We start from the raw sequence: 23,931 nt of genomic DNA on the forward strand, positions 1-23,931 counted from the left end.
TTTTGTTTGTTCAGATACATTTTTGCTCCGCGATTGTGTAATAAAACTTGTAATATTTCGTAAAAGAATTCGATATTACCGGCTTAAAGGGATTTATGTTGTTCAAAAAAAATCTTAATATAGGGGTGAGTGTTCGTTTCGTCTATAAAAACTTTGGGGAGTGAACGTGTAAGGAATAAACGTCACCAGACCAGGGTGACTGCGGTCATTTCGCTAAACGAAGATCAGAATCGCAAACTGTTAGCATAGAAATTGCGATCGAATGAATGCCGGTCGAAGTATTCCATCGTTGAATCGAGGGGCACGGAATATTGTCGTTTCGAAACAACGATTCCTGACTCTACTAATATTCTTCAACTTATTTTGCTGATTTTATTTCTATGTTATATACCTACAGATAGACTTAACAAGCTTCTGCTAATAAGTCTACTTTGTAGTATGTAATTGTAGTACATTGTAGTATGTGAACTGATGATTTTTTATTAAAACTAAGTTATGCCGTTAGTCACGAAAAATGAAGTTATTATTTTAAAAAGCACCAGATGACGAAATTTCAAAATTGGTCATTTGGCCCATGTTCGTCTTTCAAACTACATGCATCTACATTTTCGGTGTAGTAAAAATAGCACATTCATATTTGTAAATTTTGTTTAAATTTAAATATAAGAAATATTTTTAAAGTACTCCTTTATTCTTTTGAAAAGCAAAAATAATCAAATGTAAGGAGAAAAAATTCTTACGAAAATTTCAAACCCATCAATTGTTTTGTATTGATAAAACTTTCTTTGTCATTTGATCGATGGCCCCTTGTCCATTAGGGCCTTTTAGACGTTGTCCTTTTATTTATTGTATACTTTAACAATCAGTGCAGACTTCGACAGAGAACTTTGTGCTTGATAAACAAACAAAAATAATATTGTGAAATCATGTCTAAGTTTTAAGTTTTTTATTTGAATAATAAATTGATAGGAAAAGAAAAAAAAATATTTTAATTATAAATAAAATTTATCATTTCATTTCGCTAATCAAAGCGAGATTGTAAGTTGCGAACGAAGCGCAGTGGGCGGCTTGCTGAAGGTGCCAATATATTTCCTGACGCTTGAACGGTCAGGTAATTGTGGTTGAAAGTTATCTCGGAGAGCGAACGTGAGAAGAATACTAAACAGAGTGTGGTTCTTGTGCAAATTATGAATGTTCTCGATGTTTACCTTTCTTCTACAATTTGTTCAGGGAATTAACGAATGCCCGGCTGGAATTGACTCGTGTTATGTATGACAACGGCAAAAAAAATAAAATTTATTTACGTTCCATATAAATTATTCATATAATAAACAGATTAATTTCACGTAACTTTAAAAATAGTCATTTTATTAAAATCGGATCACTCCATAAAAATTATAGTTAGTACTGTTAAAAAATGTGTTAGTTTTATTTCCTTGTATTTAACAAAAACAACTAGATAAGTAATCAATTTACTAATAGAATTTAAATTTTATTTCGGTATACTTTTAAAAATATTTTTCCAAGGCATCTTTCGCTTGGTAAATTCAATATCATAATAGAATACCATTGTATTGGATTGGACGTCCTGCTTCGTACACTTTAATACATTTCAGAATATTAATCCAAAGATTTTTAAGACTTTTCGTAAACGACACAGTGGGCTTACTCGACGCGAATATCATTGCTGAAAAAAAAAATATATAAACCGATCAGAAGGATTTCCAATACCCCACGAACGCCTATATTCCACTCTATCGATCGAACCTGAAAACGCTCACTTTTTCGTTTTATGGTTTCAAAGCGAAAAATCTCTTTAATTTCTCTGTCATCTTTATAGTTAGTTTTATAGTAATACATAAGACTTAAAAAACACACCCACATACACACTTATATTGGTATGAGTACTCTAAAATAGTTGAGTTTGTGCCAAGAAGTAATATTTTTACTTTTTTTACAAGTTACCGGAAGTCTGTTGAGTATCAAAGGTTGCTTGAATCTCACTGACGTAGACTTTGTTTAACTTATTTACTTTAGAAAGCGCTCATTAGCGAAATGACCGTGTCTTATTGAAACAGTAATCAAAAGAAGATCTAACTTTGTAATGTTATAGTTTCGGAAAATATTCTCACTATTTAGACTTTTTGTGAAAAAATAAATGTCATTTCCTTTTACTACTTTAAACGTTTGTAGACGTTTTTTATTTGCTTGAATTAAAAAATTGCAAATTTATGAAATTAAAAATGATTGTATAAAGCAGAGATGGCTCGGGACATTTTTTATGGGCGTTCAGTAAAAAAAAAGAAGAAAAAAAACGAAAAACTAAAGCTTATCATTTATTTTATTCGTATAGAAAATACATATATACACCAGGCTTGATATCATGAATCGAATTAATTGCCACTTTTTTTCGCTTTTCAAAAAGCCTCGTTTTATTAGTATTAGGCAGCATATAATGTTTACAATTACAGTTTTATGTAAAATTATGCATGGTACTTGCTTAAAAGTACCAGATGAATCCAACCACCAAATAAAAATTGAGTATGTATATGTCACACAAATGCAGAGGCGGCTCGTAATTTTTTTGGGGGTTTACAAATAATTAAATGAAAAACTAGAGCTTACCATTTATTTATTTGTATAGAAAATCCATTCCGTCCATGCAGATTCACCACCAGGCACCACTGCAGGCGCCAGCTCCAAACACCACACACGGATAACATAATCATTTATTGCTTTTTTCACATCTATACAACCAAAACGAGTAAAAGATGTAGTTGTTAGAAAGAAAATAAAAGATACATTCAAAATTATTTTTTAATATTTCTTTAAAAGAAAAACTGCAAAATAACTGACGAAGCCAATTCGTTTGTTTGTATACATAAGAACGGCAACAGCGCATAGACAAGTTATTCCCTCGGCGTTCATTGAATACAGTGCTAGGAATCATACTAAACTTCGTTTCATAGGAACGCAATCTAACTTAATACCAAAGGTACGTAATATAATAAAAAAAAAAATACAAATTACTATTGAATAGACATGGTAGAATAGAAATAATGTAATGTAAGGAAAGTATGTAATATAAAGAAATATAAATTTAAGATTACCTATGCAACTTCGTGGAAGTGCACGAGCTCTTTAGGACGAGCCACCTCTGACCTTAAGAGCGAATTTTTAGAAGTAATTCGTTGCATACAATAGCTAAGTTTAATATGCACAAAAGCATGCAGTTAAAGTCTACATAACATACATATAAGTATATGTAACTTGTTCCACGTATAATTTGTGTAAAAATTACTTATAAGATTATTATACTATTAAGTAACAAATATCATAAAATATTAATTTGAAATTACAAGAGAGAATAATATAAAATTATTTCTACTATTTAGATTAAATTTGATATTTGTATTTTTGTAAAGTAAATAAATTTAATTTAAGCATTGGTCGATTTTTATGAAAATAACAAAAAAAAAAATTAATGAAATTATTTTAAAAAAATTAAAATATGAAGAGATATATCACTTTTTCATACAGATTTACTGCATTGCATGCCAAGTAGAAGGAAAGTTACATAGTTAAGACAATGGCACAATTCGGACCAGGAAGTATAGAAATGACGGTTGCCAAAAACACATTTTAAAAACTAAACAATCCTCGCGAACTCATTCGTTTTACATTCACCCGCGGTACTACTACGATGAAAGAATGTGCAGTCTATGACACTTTGTAAAATACGAGATGTTCGCTTATAAAAATATACTTATATACTATATTTATTCTAAAAACATTGAAAATTTATGTTGAAAAAACATTTCAATGTTGTAAAAAAATAACAATAACCTTTAATATATATATATATATATATATATATATATATATATATATATATATATATATATATGCCATTTGCAAAGTATTTATCTATTTTGTACACAAGACATACATATTACGTAACTTTAAATCAGAAAGTTCCATAAGACTTGAAGTATTTAAACAAAATGGTTCAAAAAATCGTTTTCGATATTTTAAAATACTTTTCATCTGAATAATTATGCTATTCTGAGACTAAATAAATAACTAAATAAACGTTTCACATTTAACGGGCGCTAGAAGGATTTTCTCCTGCGTCGGGGGTCCGCAAACACAAACATAAGCACAAATGCCCAGACCATGACTAACATCTATATGGCCAATACAAATGTCTATCGTAAGTGGCGATCGAACCTGCGACCGCCAGCGCAATGCGTCGTCGCTGATTGATTTACATATTTTTGTCCCATATTAGAGACATACTATTTTGTGTGGTAAATTTAATTGAAATAGGTTTAATGGTTGGATCGTAAAATTGAAATAGACAGCTGATAAATTTAATCGCGTTCAATATAATTGACGATTTATTGTGCACAAGTAGCGTATTGGTCACAACTGAAAGAAGCGCTAGCGACTGCAAGTTCGGTACTACATATGACTAATATTTGTGTTGTCCAAAGATATATTTCCGGGCCGATCACACAGAATTCATATCTTATGGGGAAACATTCAGGCTTTCCGAGGCTTTTATTTATAGATATCACGCTTTTCGTTATTGTTGTTGTTTAATAATTGTAATTGATGGACAAAAGCATCTTTTGTAAAATTTTAAATTTGGAAACAAGACAATTTAGAATTTTTTTTACTTGATAGCTTGCTAGTGCTAAAACAATCTAGGTGTTGTAATAGCAAGTCCATCTGTTACTTTCGAAATAGTTACAATAATTATGCTACTTAAATTACGTTAAATGTAAATAATGTCAACTACTGTTACTTTAATTCTTAAAAACACATAAATAACCGTATATTACATTGCCGAGTCATTTTATAAAATGAATTCAGTTCGGAATGCAAATCTATCAAGCGGAATTTTTGTTAAAAAATTCTTTCCAGTATTTTTTCCCGATCATGAATATATTCGCCGCTGTACAAATATATTTTTATGTGACGCAGTTAATGGTTTTAAATAGATTTTTACAAAAATGTATCAACGGTTATGTATTGAATAAATATCATATAAAGTATTTTATGACATTGGAATATTTTTGTTTATGGATTTATGCTTCGAGTAAGATAAGACCAAACGGTATATTTATTTATAAGAAACTGTATATGTGTTAAAAGTAAGTCAATGAACATTTACAAGTAATATAGATGATACAAACAGGAATAATTGTATTATCTGCACAATTGCGTGACCTTAACCTTAAACTTAAACTAGCTGTGCCCCGTGTTTACACCTGCGTTAATTTGAGGAAAAATCTTACTGAAGTATTATATTATAGCCTGTCGCCTTATTCGGTAAATAACCCTCAAAATAATAGGAACGAAATTCCTTCGGATAGTATAGAAGCAACACAATTTGAAAAAAACTTAGGAAATTTAGTATTTTAGAAAATAACAAATGCCGTAAAATAAAATAAATCAAAGAAAATAATAATAATAATAATAATAATAATAATAATTCAAACTAGTAAGTGAAATAAAAAAAAACATATGGCTTTATTTATTTTTATCGACAGTATAAAATTACATAAATAATTTAAAAAAGTTTACTAGTAATATTTTAGTTTTACAAACGTCATATTACACAGTCGTGTGACTGATATTACGTCACTTCCGTTATATATTTTTCTTACGGTTTTAGTATCACATTTTTTTTTTCAGTTCGGTCGCCCAGCCAAAATATGTCAAATCTGCCGTAAGGAACTTCGTTCCAAAAATTACAAAATATAAAATGTTTCAATTCGGACCGGTAGCTTCTGAGATTAGCGCATTTAAACATACAAACAAACTCTTAAGCTTTATATTATTAAATTACTATTATATAAGAAAAAAATCTTTGTAAGCATTTTGTTATGTTAAATTTCATAAAAATCGGTCCAGCCGTTTCGGAGGAGTAACGTAACATTGTGTCACGAGAATTTTATATATAAGATAAAACATATTGAAAATATTAATTACATATGCCGACAAAAATATAATATCTGCGGGTACCTCGAACATCGTAGTTAGATCGCTTGCGGACGTTTTTCAAAACGATTACCATTAGATTGTCGGCTTAAGTTACAAACGATCGAAGTTAATCTGTATTCCGCTTTTACTCCGATATGACGCCGTTTCTGAGGGAGGTCTTTAAAATTCGTTTATTTTTTCCTTAATTTTGATTCCAGGTTAATGTTAAAGTAAAAAAGAAAACTATTATACTTATTACAAAAAAAAAAAGACTGCTCATAAAATTTTGAATCATCACATATTTCATCATATATGATTTCAATCTTAAAATAGAAATGTCAAACGAGGTAATAGCTCTTTTAAATTCGTCATAATACATACATTGTAATTGAAAATAATTGTATTCTTATGTTATACTCGTGCTCGCACACATACATACCCAAGTTGTTTTCAACACGCAAACACACGTTGTTTGGAATACGTCTTACCTATCCCTCGTTTTCTATAATATTCGTTTAGGTATATGTTTCTCCGAATACTGTTATAGGAATGAATATCAAACCATTTTTTTAAATAAGGAATAATTATGAACAATGTCATAAAAGGAACAGTTATTTTATCTTTAATTGAAACGAAGTTCCTAACGGCAGGCTTGACATTTGGCTGGGCGACGGAACTACAAAAAATGTGATACTAAAATCGTAAGAAAAATATATAACGGAAGTGACATAATATCAGTCACACGACTGTATAATATGACGTTTGTAAAACTAAAATATTACTAGTGAACTTTTTTAAAATTATTTATCTCATTTTATACTGTCGACAAAAATAAAGACATGTTTTTTTTTTATTTCACTTAATAGTTTGAATTATTATACCTATTATTTTGTTTGATTTATTTTATTTTACGGTATTTGTTATGTTCTAAAATACTAAATTTCCTAAATACCTTCATCTACTTAATTAAAAACCAATCAACAAAATAAAAAAAAAAAAATCAAGAACTAGAAAATATATATATAATTCAACATTTTTTTTCAAATTGTGTTGCTTCCCATGACACCAAATAATTTTTTTATTTTAATATTTATCTTTATGAGGTCATTACGTAAAACGTTTAAAAACTAAAAACGGACTTATGGCACGCAAAAATATATTTTCTAAATATCTTTAATATAAGTAATTAGACTTGCTATAGTTTTATTGTAAGAATAAATCATAATAATGCAATGAAAATAATAATGACATACATATAATAGGTGTTTAAGCTTCGGGGACATAGAAACAAAACCGATATACGTTTATTCCCTGACAGCTGAGCTCTTAGGCGATTGTGGCAGAAACTTTTATCGGATGTTGAACGTGCACGAAACAGTGATTCCCGTGAGCTCACCTGCCTACAAAGATGTACAAGCGTTGACTGAAAAAGACATCGCTTAATTACTGCTCCATTCAACTCTATAATCACATTTATTACCTTTGTATTGTAAAGTTGAAAATTATACATACTATTTTATATCTCTCTCATCTCATTGGCCTTAGTCCGTCTATTGCAGACGATTTCATTTTCAGACAGTGTCAGAAAGACACTGTGTCGCCTAGGTTCAGGAAAACGCAGAGTTGCCTAAGCTCTGCGCCACCCTATCGACCTCACTGGCTAGGCCCACAGGAATGACGAGTGGATATGTATGGAGCCAGTTCGGCTGCAGGAGTCTTTCGCTTTTTAGAGCTACTAGATACTATTTTATACATTGTTAAAAACATTTTTTTAAATATGTTACTTATAATTGAATTTGCGAACCCTTTTAACTCTATAATTTCAAACTATTTTAAATACAAGTAATTTTACTCTCAATACAAACATCACGAACAGTTTCGTTACTCATATCTTGTCTTATTTAGTTCCTTTAGTTCTGTAAATTCTTAGACGACCTCAACTATTCCGATTTTAAGTGCCATAAATGCTACGTTTTTTTTTTTTTTGTAATATGGAAACAATTTCAAAATTAACAAAATTCATTAGTATATGAATCATTTGTAGTTATAGAAAATCAGAGTAATCGATATAAACTGGCTATTGCCTTTTAAATGGTAAGTAAAAAAGAATCGAAAAGAGTAATCCCATTTAACCAAAAATTTGTTTCAGCAACATTAACAAATAAATAGTTGCGTAGCGGTGGTGTCTTAGTAACAGGCAAATCACGTAATCGAACCATCATACTTCCTCTATTAATTTTGTTGTTTACATTTTATGTACAATGAGAGTAAATGAAAGTAGCGGTAAGAGATTAACTAAAATATATTTTAAACACGATAATTCCTTAAAATACAAAGGAAATAAAACAGATATCAACATCAACAACATCGCGTTTCACTTTACATTCATTTCTATCATATAAATGCGAGACAACGCGTCTCAGTCTACCATCTATGCTTACACCGTCGGCAACATTCAAACTAAACGTAGTTTATTTTGGAAATTCAAGTAAAACCGTAGTCGTACAATTTAGATGAACCCACAATATATTTTTTTTCGTCATTTTTAAATGATTTCAGTGAGTGATCGATCCAGCCTCTAACATCCCACAGCTGCGCATAGGCCTCTTTATCCGTTTACGAGAAGGATAAATAATAATTAAAGTCAATGACACATGTATTACTTTAAAAAAATGTGTGTTTTTTTTTATTATTTGTATAATTTTACATTACTTCTTAATGTGCACGTAATTTATTTGCTTTTAAAATATCTAATCAGTTACATAACGGTGTATACTGCATTCAGATCCCATCGCCGAGAGAAACTCGAGTGAGATGTAGGTATGGGTGTTCGCGATCGTAGCAAGCTCATGATATCAGTAATGGCCACTCGAGCTATCTGCTCAACCGTTATTCTCAACAAATCTTCCATATTGCGGCCAACTGAAGCTCAATCAATACAGTGCGCTGGAAGGTTAGTTTATTCCTTTGTTCGTGTTTACCATAGCATTTTCTATTCTGGAATAAGCTTTCTAGCAGTAGCATTTTTGAGAAATGTTTGTGGCATATTTAAATTTTATACTCTTTATTTTAGTTCTGTTTTCAGGTCACTACTATCTATGTCACGGTTTTTCTATATTGAGGACGTAGAAATTAAGTATCCACGTAATATTATTTTTTACTATATAATAAAGACTAATTTCGATGGCATATATAAAGTTCATAAAAATTTGTCCACATTTATCAAGGATGTAAAAATTTTAGGTGAAGGTTTGTTTAGGGCGATGTTAGGATTAAGCGGCACCGTTAAAGCAGTGACAGAGGCCGGGCTACAAAGGGGAGGCGCCGAGGTGAGTAATTGCTACAATCACTGCCAAGCCAACTAAGCAATGATCGGGAGAAATTCAACCTACATCGACATTACGTCTTATTTATTTCATTGCCGCCGTAATTTATGGTATTCTGATGAATTAGGAAATGGTTTCTCGGCTTGTTATTTATTCAATTCGAAACGCAATTAAATATATTTTCGTTTCATTAGTCATTCGGCACGAGGTCTTTTTTATGATTCTTAACATTGTTTTTTTATTCTTAACATTATAAGATAAAAACCGATCAGAAAAAAAGTAGTCATCATTGCGTTGAATTACACTTAGAAATTACACTAAGAATTTTCGTTATGAAATCAACACATTTTATCATCTTTTGAATTCAATTTCATTTAATGCAATATTACGATTAATCAAACCTATGAACATTTAATATAAGAAATCTTTTATTTATTTTTTTTATTTGTCAATTTTATTATATTTATTCTACTGGGATGGAGACAAATACAACAAATCAAAAAGCTTGATTTTCAATCCAGCTGTTCTTGAGTTATAAAGTTGAACAAACCTGCCTTTGTTTTATATAATATATATATGTATATTAATGAATACAGAAATTATTTTTCAAAATGAATTTAAGTATTTAACTTGATCTGATTACGTAAAGACTTAATCAGTAGAAAAAGAGTAAAATAAATCAGAACAGGCATTTCCTCAGTAAATAAAAGTCATTGGTTTTAAAACCGATGTGCTTTAAAATTATTCATGTATTGATTCCAGTTATTTCGTTACCATTGTGGTAATTTGTGTAAATGTATGAAACAAACAAATCCACTGCGGATTGTATTAAATATTTTTAATGTTCTTGTAATATTTAAAAAAAATTAAGTTGTATATGAATTTTTGCTAATGAATATAACGAAGTTCGTTTGGTGAAAAAGTAACATTGTTGATTGACTAACCTTTATATCCTTCTGCAACTGAGGTATATATGGGTCTTCCCACCGTACCTCGAAGAGTACGTTAAGCCGTCGGTCCCGGTTGTTATCATGTACACCTGATAGCGATCGTTACTCATAGTAGGGAATATATCCGCCGACCCGCATTGGAGCAGCGTCGTGGATTAAGCTCTGATCCTTCTCCTACGTGGGGAAAGAGGCGTATGCCCAGTAGCCCACTACTGGGCATACGCCTCTTTCCTTTTCCTATATTACAGGCTGAAGCGAAGCAAAAATAAAAAATAACCACGTTTTAATTTGATGCTTGGCAGACTACGCTTAAGTCAAATATTAACTACAAACTGGCCACATTTGCAAAATGATATAAAAACACATCATCATAATAATAGCGGGCTTAAAATACATCGGTAAGAAAAATATATAGTTGAGAACGGTTCCTGATTGTTAAACAGAACCATGAGGTAAGTTAAGACTCGCGAGCCGAGATAGCAAAGAGAGTTTTCCGCTTATGCAACACAACGGTCGGCTTATCGCAAACGAAATAAAACCGACTTCAATTACATCTACAAGTAATACGACATAGGCAGTCGGTAAAACGGTCAATTTAATAAGCATTATTAGGTACATTGAAAACAGCAATGTTCATTGTTCAGTAGAACACAGAAAAGTAAAAAAAAAAAAAAATCTGTTCATACATTTACATACATGCAAAATGTTTTTTTGAAACTCAAAAACTCATACAGTTAGTATGTTAACTTTATTAGAAATTAAAGAGCTGCATAGTAAAGTTTTAGTTTTTCTGAACGACATCAGCTTACTAATTCAAAACACAACTTGTGTGTAATATTAAATATCTAAACTGAAGATTTTTAAAGTTTTCTTTTGTTCCGTTATAAAGTCGACGTACTTATAAAAGCTTCAGGGCGAAACTTTTGCCTTCTACGGCTGCACTAGTTAATCGAAGTATGTATTAACAAAATATATGAACTAACATTTTCTTCGATGAATTTTTCTAGATATTTTCTTACAGCTGAAGTTAAAAATAGAATATATTATGCACCTAAAAGTATGTCAAGTATGTCAATACTATGAATAAAAGTTTTATTATTTTTGATTATTGCATAATTATCTCTGTAAATGAGTAAGTAAAATAGATTAACCAGTTTACGTAAAAATTCGATTTTCCAGAGGTAAAAACTATATAACAATACGTTATGAGTTCTTGAACTGAACAAGAAACCGTGGATTTGTTAGGAGGAACAGGGATTTAATCGCGTCTAAATCATCGCGTATATATTAAAGTATAAACTTGGGAATATAATTTGTTCCTATATACATGTTCCTGCATACATTGGACCAACCGATTTTAAATCTGCTTGTTTGTGTTTCTGAACGTGTATGGGTGTAATGGTACATCATCATATACTCAGTACATTACTATTACTTCTTCTATAATCAATAGTTCTACATAATTTTTGTTTTTTACTTGATATTTTCTTTGCCCTATTTAAAATTATGTACAGACTTAACAATCTGACTAAATCTCCTCCAATCCCTAACTTTATTTACATATACTTGATGTAATCGTGATCGACTTGTTTATGTTTATAAACATATGAGATTAAATAAAAGAATACTAGAGATGTTTGAGTAAAAAGAAAGAAAAAAAATTATAATTTACATTCACCAATCATTTTGACATTTTACACCAGTATCGATACATCAATAGTCGTAACTTTTCACGCATAAATATATATTATTATAAGAATAGATATTGATTGCAAAAATTATTTCTTACAGGATGTGTTTCTAATTATTTGCTAATACAATCTCAATCACTATTTTTTACTTTAATTTGACCAATAGTAGTTCTCTGAAATCAAATACATTGTACTCGTATATTTGTGTATCTGTTAACTCAAAAAGGAGATAGAGTATGACTTGCAGGTTAATACCGTAATTTTTAAATTACTGTTTTAAAATGTATTTATAATTCAGTATCATAATAGTTTATTAAAATTATTCCATACTTACATTTTTTGTAACTTTATACTTTTTCTGTTAGAATAAATATGCAAACTAGTTAAGATTGATAAATATAAACTATTGTGTTTTATATCGTTTTAACAAATTCTTACAAATATTTTATCAGTTAATCCAGCTAACATATAAAAAATCCAAACGCCATTTTAAGGCAGGGTCTTTGTAATACCTTGATGGTATTAAAATGTTTGAGAAACGTTGCTATACGTCTACCTTATGTCAAAACCTTCTTAAATGCAAATAGACATTCACACACCGACCGCCCCTACACCATTGAGTCGCACATTATTGTGCCTGTTCAAGCAGATAAATACGCGCTGCGGTAGAATCTTTTACGCGTATTCCTTCTGTATAGTAGTACATTATACCTATTTTGTTTATTTAAACTTCCGTTACTAGAACTGAAATACTACGAATAATATTTATACAACTGGAATAACATCTTAATTATTTTGTAATTTTTGTTAAGAAATATTACTTACTATACAGCTTATAAAAAGAGGTTTATACTTTATTGTTAATACACAATAGAACACTCATCAAAAGTGTAAATTCAAATAGCAACATGAATATTCCGTTTAGTTACCGTAAATGTAATTACATTTTCGAGTTTGTAAAGACGACAGTGCTCAGTTTGTAGATTTAGAGCTTGACCCATTCCCCGAGGAGAAGGATAAATGAGACGCGAGGTAGCGATACTAATTATCCCATAGGTAGATCCGTTCTCCAGTTGCGCTCGCATTAAATCTTGCTTGGCATTATTCCCCACAATTTTGTTAATTATATTATTACGTAATAGTTACTCACAACCTCCCTACTTTACGTGGTTTTACATACATACCCAACAAACATTTTTGTCATATAATCAAACAATTATATGACTTTGAGTCTTATTAAAGTTATATTACAGTATTTTTTTAACTCTACGTCATGTTATGGTGCATTATGTGTCCAAATAGACGTATAGATTTTTTGTCGTATAACATTGTCGTATAGACGTTATTTCGACATTTCTTTACAATCGTCATATAATAGCGTCTATGAAGACATCTATAAAACTTACATATACAACTTTTCGTCGTGTAAACGTTTTCGTAGTGTAAACGTCATAATACTATTAATTTTGTCATATAATTACCTTTTAAACATCTGCTAAACGAATAGTAATTGTTTACACGTAGTACTTGTAACCATTATATATAAGTCGAATAAGTGTACTAGTGTAACTTGTATACATCCTAAAGTATTACAAAAATGATAATGACCACGGCCATTTCAAATGTGCGCATATCATTTCGATGAAGTCCATCTTCGATAAAAACTTATCAACATCCACATAAATATGGATTATAATTGTGGGGTATATCTAAAAAAAAAGTATTATTCAGACTTAACTAAGTTATATGTCTCGTAAATTCTTCTGTTCTGAAAATATAAATTATTTGAAATAAGTTAGCTAGGCGTTTATTATTTTATTATTGATCCCTAAATCAACTGTCATGGCGTACACATTTACAATATGTACGCAGTATATACGTCGGGAAGTTATATAGTTGTCATATAACGCAGTCACTTAATAAATTATTAATAAAAATATACGAAAACATTAAAATTTTAAAAGCGCATGAAAAATTTGTTACAAAGTTACCTCACATTAATCAGTAAATTTGATTGCACAATGGTTTGTAACTGATGAAATGGTTTTATCACCTCAACAAAGTAAAAAATACAATATTTTAACTCAGCTGTCAAAAAAACTGCCATATTCAATTAGTGTGTGTTATGTTTATAATCTGTTACAATTTTTCATTCGTTCAATATAAAAGTATCATCTTTAAATGACAATAATACAACGAATACGTTAGATAAACGTCATATTGTGTGCCATTACTCGACACGAAGTCGAATACACGCCGCGACAGCTATCATTACATGACATGTAGTCAAATCGCCAACGTGTATATGACTCCTATGCGACTATATAGGTATTTATATGACTGTTACACGAAACTCTTAGCGCCTTAAGTTGAATAAAATGGGCCCTAATGCCGTCGAGTAAACGTTCTAATGTCGTTTATACGATTATACTAAATAACATTAAGTTGTCACCAAAACGTCTACTCAACGTCGTAAATGTTTGTTGGGATACATACATACATATAATCACGCCTCTTTCCCGTAGGGGTAGGCAGAGACCACTTCTTTTCACTTGCTACGATCCTTACATACTTCTTTCGCGTCGTCCACTTTCATTATTCCCTTCATACATGCTCTTCGGTTTAGGGTACTCTTGACCTGGCCCTTTTTCAAGACGTCCCTTATTTGGTCTTGGAACGTTCGCCTAGGTCTACCCCTTCCAACCCTTTCATTCACATACACCTTATACACTTTTAGTGGTTTTACAAAGGATATATAAAAGTGTATAAATTCAATTGAAAGGTTAAAAAGTATTTTATTTTAAAATATAATTCTCTAAAAATGTTCAGGCTGCAAATGAACGAATAGAAAGGCGTGATTCGATCAGGTTTGCAAAATAACATAGCGTCAGATAGCTGTGTAGTTCGCCTATTGCAATCCGATAGAAAATGTTCACAGACAAAGCTTAGTTTAACGAGGCTTTCGAAGGCGACAGAGTTGAATAATTGCGGGAAACCCAATGACGAGCGATGTACAGATTTGCAGTATTTTAGCGTGCAATGGTTTAAAAAACAACGTAAAAAGATTCATTCGATTAAAATATGTCAATTTTTTTTGGAAAGTGAAAATTCATGTGTTTTTTTAGTATCCAGATTTTATATCGAATATATTTTGATTATAAATAATCTTTTAAATTTATAAAATATGTTTATTACTATTGAAATCATTAAAGATAAATATTTACTTCACTTTACGCTTTATTGTTTCCATTATAAGAACAAAAAAAATCAAAAATCCAAAACGTTACTAAGCTTACGTATCATGTTAATTTTAGTCCCAAATCATGACAATAATAACAATAATTAGATAAAAAATATAACAAATAATTTAAAAAAAACTAAACCGACCATTACATGGAGAAGTAATACAACGTAAGTAGACGAAAAAAATTAACAAACGCACTAGTCGTCACTACGATTTTCGAGGGTTTCCCTCGATTTCTCTGGGATCCCATCGTTAGATCCTGTTTTCCTTATCGTGGTACTACAGTTATGATATCGCCTTTCCAACTAAAAAGAATTATTAAAATCGGTTCATAAATGACGAAGTTATCCCCGAACATAATATATATATATATATATAGGTTTAAAGAACTTTATTTATTTCTCAAGAACATTACAGTTCACTTATGAGTATTGTACATTATAGATACTTTATTAAATATGTAACAAACAGTTCGACCGTATTTGTTTAAATAGGTAATGACTCAAAAAAGGGAAAGGTGGCAATAAAGAATCATGTTTATTTATTTGTTTAATACGAGTATTACGAATCATATTGCGAACATGGTTTAGTTTGTCTTTTTGTTTGATTGAAGGTAGTTGATAAATTAATGTGAAAGTTTATGAGTGATTTTTTTGTTGTGATTGTATATGTATATATATTTTTATATATATATACTTTACTACGGTTACTCAATTCGATCGTATATATATATTCTTCATTTTATATCTCCTCATTTTTTGAAGTCGGTTAAGAAAAGAAAAATTACGTTTCAATACAACAAAAGTTACCATATTTGAAATCTACTTAAAATGATTTTGCTTTGTGACAACAGCAGTCTAAAATTTAACCACCCCCTCTCTTCTCGTGGATATCGCAAAGTCTTGATCGTAGGACTGGCGGTCGTTAGAGCAGATGTATCCTAAAGTGACGGCCGCGTGTTGGTAGGCGACATACATATAATTAATAAATAATAATAAATATTTACACACACACACGGTCGTCTGTTCCTAAAGTAAGCAACTTAATGCTTGTGTTATAGGTAACAGCCGACTAGTATATAGCTACATATTTTTTTTTCGATAAACATACTTATAAATAATACATATATAAATATATAAATAAATATTTATATTACACCCAGACTCGGGGTGGGAATCGAACCCACAACCCTCGGAGCAGAAAGCAGGGTGACTACAAACTGCGCCAACGGGCTAGTCGAAACATGAAGAATGAGGTATATATGTATATACCTCATTCTTCATTTTATACCTCCTCAGTTTTTGAAGTCGGTTAAGAAAAGAAAAATTACGTTTCAATACAACAAAAGTTACCATATATGAAATCTACTTAAAATGCTTTTGCTTTGTGACAACAGCAGTCTAAAATTTAACCACCACCTCTCTTCTCGTGGATATCGCAGTCTTGGTCGTAGGACTGGCGGTCGTTAGAGCAGATGTATCCTAAAGTGACGGCCGCGTGTTGGTAAGCGCAGTAAAACAACACCTATATGGCCAATACAGGTGTATGTCATGTACAGGATCGAACCCGCAACCGCCAGCGCAACAGGTACATACAATCCATGGCTGTGACCGCTGCGCCAACGCGGCGTCATATTTAATAAAACACTAAATAAATTGTTGGTAACATTATTGATAATACATCTAAAGTGTATAATGAAAACAATTTAATTGTGAATTATTTGTAAAGCCGTACAATAATTTTCATTTATTGAATAATAACAGATGCTTTTTATGATGTGCCATTATTTATCATGCCGTATTGCATAATTATTAAATATAATAGTCGGGTATAAAGTAAGTTCAATAATTATTTTACAGACACATCAAACTTATTACTTTTTAAATTTCAGGTCGACCTTGTCGATTTTCTACTAAAAAATAATATATATATATAATGGTAATGATATGTTTAATATACAACAATGAATTTATTTCCAAGTTTCAATTAATGCCTGTTTTAAGTGACAGCCAGTTGATAACTTTTTTTATTATATATGTATAAAAACAGATTTTGGGCGGGATCGGACCTCACGACCTCGAAGGGGAAAAGTAAGGTCAAGTCAAAAAAGAAACAACCTAACAAATAAAAATCTGATTCTGTTTTAATTAGTGTGTAAAATGGAAACGATAATAATAATTAATATTGTACTTTCACGTAATTATGAGTTCGTAAAAAGGTAAAATATTTTTAGGTGGTGTTATAAGGTGCCACGGGAATTCAATTCCGTTGTGAAGTAACAATGAATTTGATCATAATTAATTAAATATAGTAATATAAAAACTGAGATATGTTCTTAGTATTAACAATTACTCATTACTGTATCCTGTAGTTTCACGTTCAGTTATTGGAAAAAGAAAGGTACTAAAAAAGCCTTTCTCCGGAATATACTATCCAACACAAAAAAAGTTTTTAAATTTGAAGTACTAGTTCCTATGGTTGGAACTATTAAACAAAAAAATGAACTAATAAACTTTTCAGCTTTGTAATGTTGGTAGGTGTAGATTAATATAAATTTTTTATATTTCTTTAAAATCATAACATATTAATTACCTTGAATTTAAATTAGGCTAAAGGTAAACAGCTATAGGTGTATAAATACATATTATACTCGTTAATTCATTACCATCATCATCATCACATCAGCCTATCGCAGTCAACTGCTTGACATAGGCCTCCACACGTTCGCGCCAAAAATGGCGTTAACTCATGTGTTTTGCTCATAGTCGACCACGCCGGGCAGGCACCGTGGCAGGCGATCACGGTGACCGCAGGGCTGGCTTTGTCGCACCAAAGACGCTGCTACCCATCTCCGGTCTGTATACTTCAAAGCCAGAAGTTGGATGGTTATCCCGCCATCGGTCGCCATTTTAAGTTCCAAGGTGTTAGTGGAACTGTGTTATCCCTTAGTCACCTCTTACGACACCCACGGGGAGAAAGGGGGTATTCTTTGCTGCCGTAACCACACAACCTCCGTAACCACACAACCTAAAATCTTATAAACTTGTTACTACAAACTCTTTATTTATTAGCGAAGTTAAAGCGTATTATGTGTAAGAATATAAAATAAATTAAATAATTAAATGTAACGATAATATGTATATCCAACAACTTACTTATATTTAAGTATACTTATATATACTTGGATATGACTCATTTTTCGTACGATTAAAATGTCTTATGCCGGCGTAATTCAGTAGGATTCGAATCTTTAAAAAATTATTTTAGGCTACCTTAGTATTGTGCCATCTATCTTTATCTATTATAATCTGAAATAATATTAAAAGCCTGCTCAATAGAGATTTTTAATTTTGACTTTGATTTTAAAAGATACCTACCGATTTTATGAGTGAAATGGATTTTAGATTCCTTTCTGAAAGATAAGAGGTAACCTCTTTTTGTTTTAGATGAGCTCAAACTATATAATAAAGTGTTTATTAATTTACAATGTAAATTTACTATATTAAGAAGCTTTTTAAAGTTATTTAATTGCTATTGTATGAATTCAAGACTCCGAAAAACACTGAAAAACCTGAAATACCGAAAAAAACTGAAGAGATCGCGGAAATACACACGTACACAAAACTGTTTTCGTACTCATTAAGTATAACGTACGTACCTTTTCATATTTTGCTTTAAGTTCGTGCAAAGGAATTTCAGAATGCACGTTTCGGCGCCATTTTAGCAAAAACACAAAACTGAAAAAAGGAGGACAAAGGTTTTATCTCTACATAGAAGAATATAAACGGAGTTTAATTCGCTGTATAAATTATCTGTTGGTTCACAGATAACCCGACCTACAGTAATGATCATAATCGGATGTTTATTACTACTGAAGCTAATATCTTCACTTGCTCTACAATGTTGAAAAACATGGACGAATACCCAGAACAAAAACAAATATTTGTATTAACATAAATATCTGTTCTAGGTGGGTATTTTACGAACGATCGTCAGCGTTAATGAAGCTTACCGCGCCACTATACCAGAACTAAAATGAAAGCAAAACAACAGCAACATTACAATCGAAAAAAAAAATATATATTTACTGTTATGTTGGAATCTGGTATAATATAAAAAAATAGCATTTATGTCCCCATTTATTCTATAAATTGGATATTTAATAAAGAAATAATATTGACTAAGATATCAATTATTTAATAAATTACTTTGTATCTATAAATTGAAAACTATTTTACTATAATTTAAACATGTATTTTTAATGAATCTATGACTATTATATAATTACTGATTAACTGAGGTAGGGCACAGCAGGAATTTCCTGCTCAAAATATGGAGCAGCCCGACTGGGGTAGTACCTCGATCTTATAGAAGACCACAGCTAAATAATACTGTTTTCAAGCAGTATTGTATTCCTGTTGGTGAGTAAGGTGACCAGAGCTCCTGGGGGGATTGGGGATTGGGTCGGCAACGCGTTTGCGATGCTTCTGGTGTTGCAGGCGTCTGTCTATAAGCTACGGTAAGTAATCTCTAACCATCAGGTGAGCCGTACGCTTGTTTGCCGACCTAGTGATATAAAAAAAATCATTATTCTTTCGTTTCACAATATAAACATAGAGATTATTTTTTATTTATATGAAATGAAAAAAAAGTACTAGTATTAAGTACAGGAACTTTCTTACGAATGTTATATGTAAACAAAGTATATTAAAGAGAGAGACAGAGAGAAAAGAGACATTAAATATGATTGATATTATTTAATATCTTTTAAAATACAGTATCGAAAATCATATAAAGAAAAGGACCCCTAGTATGGAATAATGGAAGTTATTCAGAGCCTCCGCTCTTATTTCTTCGGCCTAATGATGTTGAACGATGCGACAACCTCTGCATATTCAAGATAGCCCGTCATTTAAAAATGGTTTTTCTTTCAGCCCCCTTTCACATAAAGAACCCCTTCGTTATTCAAAAGGACTTTTAGTTAGTCACCGACTGGATATTTTCAATAGTCCAGCCGATACGCAACATTCGGTATAAATTTATGTTGATTATTCACGAATAAAACGGCCGGCTTACTATGAAAACAGTTGAATATATTTCTAGAAATTTATATTTTAATCATTTTTAAAAGTCAACTTGTGTGAAATATATTGACAAAAAGATAACGTTAAATCAAATATTTGACTACGTAACTGACATTTATGGACTTTAAACTCCAGTATTTAAACAACTCATTTTATTATTAGTTGCTCAACAAAAACTTTAGACCTTTTTATAAAAAAGTTTAGTTTTATGATCCTGCTGAAAACCGTAAAACAGGAATCTTTTCTAGTCTTACGCGAAAATAAACATTTTAGAGAAATTAGAAAAGTTTGTAATTATTCTCTTTACATAAAAACGAAATTATTATCTCCCTTGTCCTGTTTGAAAAATTAAAGTCATTTGTTTTCTAATCAACCTAATGGATTAAGTATTTTAAGGTTGGTATTTTTTTATGGTTCTGAAACAAAAATGTTCACAACAAAATCCCAGTGTAAAAATTGTGATACAAGCAATAATTCCTAGTTTTGCACAAAAATAAACAATGCTATATGTATATATAGCATTGCAATAATATGATTGCTACTTAGCAAACAATATTTTAAGAAAAATAATTCTTGTCAGTAACCTTTTTGGTCTTACATAATATGTGTAATGAACTTTTCAATTGTATAAACAATACAGTGTTGTTATCACTCAAGAGTTTATGTATTCCTTTAAGCTTTTATCAAAATTAGTAAAAGGTATTTACAATTAAAAATTAGCAGAATAGGGTATTTCCTAATTATAGCTCTCAAATAAATTATATATAACATAATTATTACATAAGTAATTTAATATAATTAAACTTAGAAATAATATGAAAGTCAAATAGTCAAGTATAATAAGGAATTCTTATAATAAATAAATGTTATAATGTTTATCTTTGAGAATTTTTATTACAGCTAACGACTAAGATAAGAATAAGTAAATTTTTGTATAATTTAACGTTTTTGAAGGCGGAGTAAGTAATCTACTAGGCGCAAGCAGCAAAAGAAAATTTAAACCGTGTTAATCTAGAAATTGTAGATTTGTAAAATAAATATGTAAAAATAATAATAACTTCCTATTTGCTTAAAAGTAGTAGTTCGATTTACTCAGTGGACTTTTAAGAACTTTTTGTGTCTTTTTGTCTACCAGCAGTGCTTTGGAACAACTTATGATCTTCTTTAGTATTTCCTTTGTCATCCGCTAGTCTAAAAACTTATAAAATCTTGAAGGCAAAACTTCGCCTGCTGTTTTGGTTAGGGAAGACCATCGAACTCATCTTGGCAAGCCATTTTACGTATGCCCTTGAAAAAATGAACAAATCGAAGTATCGATTTGTGTATTTATCGCTTAACTGAAAAAAATAATCGATTAAAATTAAGATTGCGATTTATAACGACGTATTTTCCATTATTTAAATTATAACAACATAAGTTGCTATTATGCTAAGTATGCTGTGTGGCTAGGGCATTAAAGAATATAGCCACCCCCTCTCTTCCCGTGGGTGTCGTAAGAGGCGACTAAGGGATAACACAATCCCACTACCACCTTGGAACTTATAAAGCCGATCGATGGCGGGATAAACATCTAACTGCTGGCTTTGAAATACACAGGCCGAAGACGCTACGCTGCCCGTCTTCGGTGCGACAAAGCCAGCCCTGCGGTCACCATATACCACCATATAGCTAAGCCAAAAATGGCGCGAACTTGTGGAGGCATGTGTCCAGTAGTGGACTACGATAGGCTGAAATTATGAGATGCTTCCCTAAACAGTTTACGATATATTGCGTTTTCAATTAATACACGTAAAATGTAATTAAATACGTGATTTCATTCATTGGTTTACTTGCAGAAGTTTGTTCTTGCGGTCAACCACGGCGCGCAGTTCCACTTAGTATACAACTGCAATTTTAATTTAGGTTAAGTTGTATCGACGCGGACGCCTCAGCTCCTAAAGTCTAATACATAAACATTTCGATACTCGTAACTTTTTAACAAACTGTTCTCCTTTTTGTAGAGTTGTTTGTAGCGTGATTTAAAGCTTTTTTCAGAGTAGTATAAATTATAACAACAATAAATCTATACAAATAAATAAATTTGGAGTGGCTGCTTGTAATATTAAAATAACCGCTTTTTACAAAATCATATGGATATAAACACGGTACGTATACCAAAACGACATTTTTTACAATTTTTGTCTGTCTGTCTGTCTGTTGTTCTGGCTAATCTCTGAAACGACTGGACCGATTTTGACGGGAATTTCACTGGCAAATAATTGACGTAATAAGGAGTAACTTATCCTACTTTTATTTTAGAAATATTTTTATTTTGTAACTCTGCAAGCTGAACAAATTTTTGTTTTTCGATTTAATGCTCACGAAGTCGCAGGGACAGTTAGATATACATAAAATTTACCAGATACTAAAACAATTAAAATAACGTCGTTTCAAAAACTTATATATTACTTTGCAATACTTAATGGTATAAAACGGTAAACGGTAATTGGTAAACGGTAAAGTTAAATCTACCATTAAAGATGATTTTCAAGTACTGTAAAATAAATAGTGAATGTTCACGTAACGGTCGATAAGTCAGGAAAGTTGGAAAGTAAATGGTATTAGCATCGTCTAATCACTATCAAGGGAGCCCTCCGTCTAGCGCTGTGAACCTGAGTACTAGCGTTACAGAAAACCGTATACTTGCTCTTCCTGAATGCAAATAAGCGTTTTAAGCGTCTTTACAACGTTAAAACGCACTTTATTAGACCTCTTTGAGATAATGCGGTGTTTCGGCAAACTTTTCACGCGCTTACCCTCTGTCAGTTGAAGTTTAACCACGGGAATTTACCTTTAATAAAAGTATGATTCGCTTCGGAGCATTTAATTTTATAAGAACTGAAAATTAAAAAAAATAAAATAATGTACGCAATTATTTTAGAGTACCAATAAATGTTTTCATTTTATTTTTGTATGGTTATAGCTATAATTTAATATTATATGCACTAATTTAGTTATTCTTAACTAAAAATTAATGAATTCAATTCAGTAAATTGTTTTATTTTAATCTACCAAGTGCTGTGTGGCTACGGCACCAAAGAATATAGCCACCCCCTCTCTTCGCGTGGGTGTAGTAAGAGGCGACTAAGGGATAACAAGGTTCCACTACCACCTTGGAACTTAAGAACCCGGCCGATGGCGGTATAACAATCTAACCGCTGGCTTTGAAACACACAGGCCGAAGACGGGCAGCAGCGTTTTAGGTGCGACAAAGCCAGCCCTGCGGTCACCAACCCGCCTGTCCTGCGGTCACCAACCCGCCTGCGTAGTGGAACTTTGTTATCCCTTACTCGCCTCTTACGACACCTACGGGAAGAGAAGTTCCTATATTCTTTACCGACGTAGCCACACAGCTTGACATATGGACATGTACATTAATGGTAACCAAACATAAGAAACTTACAAAAAAATAACAACATTAAAGATCACAGCTAAATAACACTGTTCCCAAGAAGTGTGGTGTTCCTGCGGTTAGTAAAATACTACTCATTGGCCTTAGTCCGTCAATTGTAGATGATTAAAACAGTGTCAGACAGACACTGTGTCGCCTAGGACTCTCTTCAGGAAAACGCAGAGTTGCCTAGGCTCTGCGCTACCCTCTCGACC

Source organism: Melitaea cinxia, chromosome 11 (genome assembly GCF_905220565.1).
Source record: "Melitaea cinxia chromosome 11, ilMelCinx1.1, whole genome shotgun sequence".
Taxonomy (NCBI): domain Eukaryota; kingdom Metazoa; phylum Arthropoda; class Insecta; order Lepidoptera; family Nymphalidae; genus Melitaea; species Melitaea cinxia.